This window comes from Chamaea fasciata, unplaced genomic scaffold (genome assembly GCF_029207755.1).
Source record: "Chamaea fasciata isolate MVZ Bird 193981 ecotype frontalis unplaced genomic scaffold, bChaFas1.0.hap1 SCAF_4, whole genome shotgun sequence".
In the NCBI taxonomy this organism is placed as follows: domain Eukaryota; kingdom Metazoa; phylum Chordata; class Aves; order Passeriformes; family Sylviidae; genus Chamaea; species Chamaea fasciata.
This window is the reverse complement of record NW_027094089.1, coordinates 17,817,363-17,826,004: the sequence shown is the minus strand read 5'-3', so window position 1 is coordinate 17,826,004 and position 8,642 is coordinate 17,817,363.

Genomic DNA, 8,642 nt, shown 5'->3' with positions numbered 1-8,642 from the left:
CTGAGGGAGGCTGCATGGGGGATCCATTGCCCATTGTTGCTGGAAAGAGCTTTCTGGGTACACCTAAACTGAAAACATCAAAAGCTCTTAATGGGCAAAACAGACCCCTCTGCTGAGAACAAAGCAGCATGTTTTGTTGCTGCTGTGACCCTTGCAGCCTCAGAACTTGCTGACAAGTCCATCAGAAAATGATGCAGGCAGTGATTTCAACAGCTTTCAGAAGCAGCTAATTAGAGATTAATTCTTAATCTTCTCTTTGTTGTGCTTTATCATCCTCTAGGTGTTGGAATTGCCCAACCTGCCTTCAGTGGTGGCTGTAATTTTTGTCAGTAGTTGGATTGTTTCTGCTTTTTGTGTCCATTTGCCTTCACTCTGAACATGCAGTTGGACATTTGAATCACGTAAATTTGCCAGCACAGCCGTCAGACACCACTGGAGTTGGTGCACTGGTTGCTTGTGCTAGAGTTCTGCCTGTTCTCTCCATGCCCTGTCTTGCTGCTGCTTTTGCCCCTGCTGTATATTGCAGATGCTGGAACATTGTCCCCACTGCATATATCTGCTTAGCCCAAGGGCACAGGCGTGTGCCAGAGCCTGCATTAGCTTCCAGGGCAGCAGAGCTCCTCCAGCCGCCTTCTTCAAACAGGCTTTGAAGGTCCCCCTTCTCTGGGGCTGTCATGGGATGTGGCCCCTTAGTGGCTTATTCCCTGCCTGGAAATATTTATGGGGTGATGGCCTCTGCATTTTCAGCTGAACAATGCTGTAATCCCCTCTGCCCTGTCCTCCCCACCCCAGTTCTGCTTTTATCTACTTCTTCTACACTGTTAGGTATTGTATTTCTGCTTTTTCCTTCTTGCCTTTAAAAAGGCAAAAAAGTGCTCCTCCACCCTCCATTTGCAGCATGCAGCAAAGGGACAGGAAATGTCCAGGCAAATCTTCTACTGGTCCCAATAAAATGATAAATGAAACTCATAAGCAAACCCTTGTACAAGTCCTAACCTGCTGGTGTTTCACAAGGTGGTGCCACTTGTGGCATGCCAGCAGCCAGATGTGAGCCCAGTTTTGGTGACAACCATGGGTACCTCAGCAAAGACCTTGTCATGAATTCACCCCAGACTCACCATATTGACCACGGCTAGGCCAGGTTACATCACCTGGAAGGGATACACCTGTGTCAGCAAAAGTAACCCAGATAACAAACTATCACACGTTTGCTTGCAATACTCTTGTTGCCAAAGCTGTAGCTGATCCTCCGCTGTAGCTCCTGCCTCCGCTTTCAGGGGAAGGATAGCTCCATTGCCTTAAATCTTCCAGTATCCTAATATTTAAAAGCACCTTTAAGCCATTCTGAAGGTTTTGTTCATATGATCAAAGACTGCAAATTTTTTGGTCATGTTTTATCATCTGCTAAACTCAGACCCTTCTGGGCAATGCACATGAACAAAGTCACCTTGCCATTTCTCAGCAAAGCCTGGGTATCAAAGCCATAGAATCTGACTAGAATATCTGAGTTGGAAGATACCATAAAGATCATCTAGTTACAACCCCTCTGCTTTGAGCATGGACATTTTCCACTAGACCAGGTTGCTCAGAGCTCCATTCACAACCTGGCCTTGAGCATGTCCAGGAATGGGGCATCTACAGCTTCTCTGGACAACCTGTCCCAGTGCCTCACCACCCTCACTGGGAAGAATTTCTCCCTAATACCTAATCTAAACCTATTCTCTTTCAGTTTGAAGCCATTCCCCCTTGTCCTGTCACTATGTGTCTTGTAAAAAGTTCTTCTCCGTCTTTCTTGTAGGCTCTTTAGGTACTGGCAGGCCACAGTTAGGTCACCCTGGAGCCTTCTTTTTTCCAGGCTGAACAAATCCAATTCTCTTAGCCTTTCCTTTTAAGAGAGTTGCTTCATTCCTTTAATCAGTTTGGTAGCCTCCTCTGGACATCCACTGGTTGCTGTTAGGGCCTCGATATTGCTGTACTCTGACTTCTTTAGTGACAGTTTACCTAAAGCAAAATCCAAAACACCTTTCTTGGAAGCAGAGGGTGCCTGCACCTCTAAGGGGTCTGGAAAGGCAGGAACCAAAGGAAGGAGGTATCTCAGATACACAAGAGAGGACAAGTGAGGTCTCTGCTGTAACTATCTCCTGTTGCCAGATTTGCTGTTCCGGTTGGAGCACTGTGACTAATTCCTATTGTAAAATCTGGGGTAGGGCCTGGGTTGTTCAGAGCGCACTTGTTTGACAACCGTGCCAAGCTTCTACTTCCAGAGCAGTGAGTGGGCACTCACTTGTTTGATTAGCTGTGGTCCCAGCCATAAACAAGAGCTCTGCAAACAGCTGCGCTGGGAAGCCCACACCGTGTCATGTTGCAAGAGCTGGGATGAGGGCAGAGGGAGAGCTGAGGCAACAGCAATGGGCTTTGATGTGTTGGCTTTACAAGGCTACCTCAGAAGCTCTTTACTGGGGGTTTCCTCTGTGTGGGGGGTGAGTGCAAACAGGGAGGTGATTCCAAATGCTAAACTGGGCTGGAGTGGTGGTATTGGGATGCTTAGTGTATGGATGGAGCCAGCGAAGACAGGGCTCAAGTGGTGCATGCTTTATATAGGCTTTCTGCTCTCTAGCAGGGCTTTCCAAAAGCTGGTGGGTTCCCCTGGGCCTTTACCTGAGCCACCCTTTGGGCAGTTTCTCCTAAAAGATCAGCTCATGCTTTGCAAGGATTCAAGGATTTCTCAGACAGCTGTTGTTGTAAGACTCAGGAGAAGGGGCTGGGGGATGGAGCCTTTCTTTTGCCACCAGAATCCTCCTTGCTAGGTGCCCTTGACAGCTTTGAGTGACCATAACAAGATTTATGAAAGGGAGCAGGGGAAACAGGTTAATGAAACACAGCTGGGATGATGGGATAACCACAGCAGATGGAGTGCTGTGAGGTTTTTGTGCTTACTGAATTGTTCAGACTTTGATGTTCATTCTTTGGGGCTGCTGAGGTCTTTTCAGAGGCTGTTTGGGGTCTCTGTGGGGCTGTCTGATGTAAGGCTGACCCCTTGAAAGCAAGAAGCACATGTGTCCTGGAAATAAAGGCCTTTTAAAGAGGTATCTTGCTCAGGCACCCACAATTACTAGTCGTTTTTGAAAACCCTTAGGTTAAATTTCCGTGGCTGAGAAGTGAAAGAGTGATTGTCTGGGTTGTGGTTTTTTTGGTTTTTTTTTTTTTTTTTGGCACAGAAATGGAATAATCTCCCCTGGTTTGCTGTTCCCACAAAGGCCATTCTGCTAGGCTGGGGAATGACTTTTTTGCTGGGGTTTCTATTATCAGGAAAACGCTCTGGACTTGAAGTGATTTTTCCCAGCCAAGGCAGCAGCCTTCGGGAAGTAGTCTCCCTAGGCAAAGCAGCTCTGGCAGACAGCAGCTTTTAGTGCTTGTGGTCTCCTCAGAAAGGGAGAGTGATGCAGCTGAAGGGGTGAGAGTGGTATTTACTAAGTGCAGGGTGCACCACAATGAAGGGGAAATCGAGATACTGGGTGGGGAAATTGCAAAATGGGAGAAATGCAGTCTGGAAAGAGGCTAGGGTTGGGACACAAGGGGTAGTGGGAGAAGCAATGCTGGTTGCTGGCATCTCAGGGCTGTGAGGGCGGTACAGAACGAAACCGCAAGTTGCTCAGACCATACAAGCTGTCACAAAGATGTATGCTCTGGTGCTGTGAAGCCTTTGCACTACTCAAGTGCTAGAGGCTCAGAAGCCACCAGGAGAAAAGTAAACACTGGCCAAAAGTACAGTGGGGAAGGTGCTGTGTAGGTGATGCCATGGTGGGCTCTGGCAGAGGAATGAACTGGGGGTGTATCAAGGATCTCCCCGTTATTCCGCTTACTGAGCATCATGACCAGGCTCTGCAAACTCTGCCTCTTCCCACGAGAGAGCAAGAAAGAGGGAATCTGTTCCCCAGGGTTTCATTTGCTGTCACAAATGAAGGTGCTGAGAGCTTGTGTTGGCAGTGAGCCTGCAGAGAAACACTTGTGCCTTGTGCTGGTGACTCCTGTACTGCTGAAGGTGCCAGACAGACTGTTCCTGTTAATGTTGCTCCTGGATATGCATGGGAAGCCCAAGGGAGGTGCCAGAAGAGTGCATTGCAGGAACCTGGTACTGTATTGATTTATTAGCTTGGAGTCTCTCCTTTTTGGCTACATCACATTGTTTCATGCATATTAAAACACTGAAAATCAGAGTGTCTGGGAGGCAAACTACAGTGGTAGCCCCTCTAGGCTTCAAGCTTGTAATTTTCTGACTCTCCCCTGCCTAGTTATCAAGGGAAGGCAGTTTATGTAATTTTCCTGGATTTCAGGAAATCTTTCTATATTGTCTCTCACTGTATCCTTCTGCACAAAATGTCCATCTCACAGCTGGATAAAGACATAATGGGATGGGAGAGCAGCTGGCTCACAGGTCAAGCACAAAGGGTTATAGTGACTGGGGTGACATCAGACTAGGGACTTGTCACTAGTGGGGCTCCTTAGGGCTCCATCGGTGGCATGCTGCTCTTCAACATCTTCATAAATTGCCTGGATGCAGAACAGAAGCAAATACTACCTGGATGCAGAACAGGAGCAAATTCAAAGATGCTACAAAACTAGAAGGAGCTGCTGACTCCCTCTAAGGCAGGGAGACCCTGAGAGAGACCTCAGCAAATTAGAGGGCTGGACAGGCACCAACCACATGGAGCTCAACAAGGGAAAGTGCTGGATTCTGCACCTGGGATGTGGCAACCCTGGATGTACAGACAGACTGGAGAATGAGATGAGGAAAGCAGTGCCAGGGAAAGGGACCTGGGGGTTCTGGTTGATGAGAAATTGGACATGAGTCAGCAGTGTCCTGGCAGCCAGGAGGGACATCACTGTCCTGGGGGGCATCAGGCCCAGAATTGCCAGCTGGGGAAGGGAGGGGATTGTCCTGCTTTGCTCTGCACTGGGGCAGCCCACCTCAAGTGCTGGGGGCAGCTTTGGGTGCCACAATACAGGAAGGATATAAATCTATTAGAGAGTGTCCAAAGGAGGGTAACAAGGATGAGGAAGGGCCTTGAGGAGAAGCCATGTGAGAAGTGGCTGAGGTCACTTAGTCTGTTCAGCCTGGAGGAGACTGAGGGCAGACTTCATCCTAGTTACAGCGTCTTCATGATGGGGAGAGGAGGAGCAAACACTGATCTCTGCTCTGTAGTGACAGTGACAGGACCTGAGGGAGTGACCTAAAGTTGTGTCAAGGGTGGTTTAGGTTGGATACCAGCAAAAGGCTCTTGACCCAGAAGGTGGCTAGGCACTGGAAGAGACTCCCCAGGATTGTGGTAACATCACCAAGTCTGGCAGAGTTCAAGAGGTATTTGGACAATGTTCTTGGGCACGTGGTGTGACTCTTGGGGTGGTTCTGTGCAGGGTCAGGAGCTGGACTTGATGATCCTTTTGGGCCCCTTCCAACTCTGCTTATGCTGTGAACACACATGATAGCCAGGCTTGGCTTGGTGGAATGCTGACCCGCTTTGTGTTACTGCAGGGCAAGACCATGGCTCTGGGCTGGAGATGCTGCCATGGGGTAACCACGTCCTTCTGCATGATGGGAGACACTAGCAGTGTTACAGGGAAGGGATGAGGGGCTATGTATTGCAGTTGGGCAGCTAGCTCTGCAAGGATACCGGGGATCAGCAGACCCTGTCCTAAAACAAGGCTGTTCCCCAAACCAGAGGAAGATCAAAGGGGGTGGGTGGTGCCTCTCCTCCATCCAGTGGGATCAGGGCTCACAGGGCAGGACTGCATGGTACAAGGGGTGTCCTACAGTGCAGGGCTGAGCCAGCCCTTGCTGTTAGATCTTGTCAGTGGGGATTATCTTTGCTAAAGACTCAGCCAGGTGGAATAATTGGTAACCAAATCCCATGCTCCCTCCCAGTACAGCCTAGAGCTGTAGATGGTTAACATTCTTGCTGCTGCCACAGCACCAGGACCTCTTCCCCATGTGGTCCCATCCCAAGGACGTTTCCTTTCCCTTATGCTCTTCAAAGTACAATTCATGTCCCTCCCTTGCATGGTTACAGGACAAGGTGTTGGCCCTGCCTTATGCCTGCCCCTTACCTTGTATTTTTATAGGTATGCCTTTCCTTCACCTTTTTGGATAGTTGTTGGGGGGTGGTGAGGACTTGGAGAATGACATGCCTTTCCCTGGAATATGTTGCTGGGGGACTGGTGGCCTATGCCATGTCACCACTGTCCTATAGCAGAGAGCGAGTGAGGCAGCTGCTGCTCCCAGCCCTTTTTGACACAGGCAAATACAATTCCCTGGGTGAGTAATGCTCCCAGCTCCTGCCCCATGACAGTGATGATTTTTGGCAGGAACTGCAATTTCTTTAGCACCAGCAGTTTGCCACAACCCATCGAAAGGAGGCAATGAGATACTTTCCCTACCCTGAAGCACTGGCGGTTGGTGGCAGGTAGGATGAGACATGGAGGGCGTGAGCAGCACATGGGGAAGGAGTTTTGGGGGAAACACAGGGTCTGGGCAGGGAATGGGTGGGACATCACAGCCATGGGTCTAGGGATGACCCTGAAAGGAAGGGAAGCCTATCCCTGTTGTGCAAGGCAGGAGAATGGCTGGCAGGATTCCTTCCCCTGTTCTTTTCCATGCCATGGACATGGATTTCAACCATCAAACAAAGCAGCATCCAAAACTGAATTTGGCACCCTCCTACTCACCCCAGTGATGTGCTATCCATCCCAAGGTGGGGCTATGTCACTGATACAGCCACCATAGGAAAAAGCATTGGCCTTTTCCAGACCTGTTCTCCTGGCTGGGCTTACACCATTTCCCCAGTGCAGCAGCTGTTCCCTTGCCTATCCAGAGCCAGGCTAGGGGGGCAATCACCTTAGTTCTCTTTTAAGGCTGCAATCTTTACCACCTGTATGTGTAAAGTGCTATAAAAAATGCCTGATAGCCATGGTCTGGCAGTGTGAGTACATGGCTGCCTTTATCTTCCTATCTCAGCTGGACATGGTGTGGTTTGTGGAGCAGTCAAACCCAAGACACAGGACAAGTCACCAGCAGTGCTGTAAGCAAGGACATGAATCCAGACACTCTTTCCCCCTCTTCCAACAAGACGTGTTCCTGAGCATGCAAATATTTCCATGTGCCTGCTGCTGTGCTTGAACAAGAATGTTCAAAGCAGCTGAGAGTGTTTTCTTCCAAGGGCTGAGGGATTGCCAGTGCTCAGGAGTGGTCCAAGACAAACTGTCAGCCTGTAACACACTTCTTCAAGGCCTCTCCTGCGCCTCTTCTGCTCTGAGGCAGCTCCATGGAAATGGGATGCTGCAAAGCTGCCCTCCCTCCTGTGATGAGGACAGAAGAGCCCTGCCTGACTGGAAGGATTTCCCCCACAAACCTGTTGCCCCTGGAAATAGGGAGTGACTTGTCTGCAATTTTGCATGGGCAAAAATCCATTGGTTGTGGCAGTTGGAGTAAACTGCCTGCTTAGTGGATTCATTTATCTGAATCCACGGCTGCAGTTCTGGAGATGCAGGATCAGAGATGGAGAGGCTAGAGGAGGCTTTGGGTTTGCAGCTCCCAGTGGCAGGCTGCTGACAGGTATGGAGAGGTCACTCAGCATGGAGGCTGCCTGAGGTCCAGTAATCACTTCAGTGAGCCATGCTGGTGGTGGAGGTGCATGTGTTGCCCACCCAGGTCCCAGATGGATTGTGTGGCTTGTGAGCCAGGTACCACACACATGTGTCTCTCCTGTGTCCCTGCTGTGAGCTTGAGAGGGCTAGGTTGCCTCCCTACCACATTTTGGGGAGTAAGATGAAATCCAGGACCTGCAAGCTGCCAGGGAAACCTGTCATTGTGGGTACAGGGGAGACCAGCTCCCCTCTGCCTCCTGAACCAGCCTACTGCTCCAGCTTTGGATGTGCTGGGGATCTGGCTGTGCTTGCAGTCCAGTATCCTGGTGTCCTGCAGTGGTGGCTGGCTCCTGCTGCTGAGGGTGACACTGAAACCCAGTGGCAAACTTGGCCAGAGGACTTAAATGTCTTGAGTTTCATCTGAAACCACAATGCTGTTGGTAGGTTTCTGTGCAAAGCTCAGCAGCATGCTGCTGGCTCATGCCAACACTTCCTGCAAACCTTCATTTATTAGTATTAGCTTTTCTACAGGAATTTTGACTGAGCCAAATGTAATGACAAGCCTTGCTCAGGCTGGGATTTATGGCTGGAACTGGTACCCCTGGGGCAAATGGGTCTCAGTGTGAGTCAGGGCAGACCTTGGCTGTGCCAGTACATGGGCTGCTGAAATCCAGAAGGTGTTTATCTCCTAGGAAAAAGATCAACACAGCCTCCATTGGGAGTTGCTATAGACAACAAAGGTGAGCTCACTACCAGAGCAGCTCTCTGGAGATCCTGAGAGCAGAAATCTGTTTTTCTTGTCCCTGAACTGCTGAGATTTTGAGCACTGCTGAAGTGGAACTCAGTGTGCACAGTAGGAATGTTGCAACTGGTGCCAGAGAATCTGAGGTGTGTTCAGAGATCACCCACAGAGTTCTTGAGAAGACAGGATCTGGCTGTGTGCACTGTCAACAAAAATTGCTAACCTGGGAGGTAGATGGGCATGGATGTAGCACTGAGAG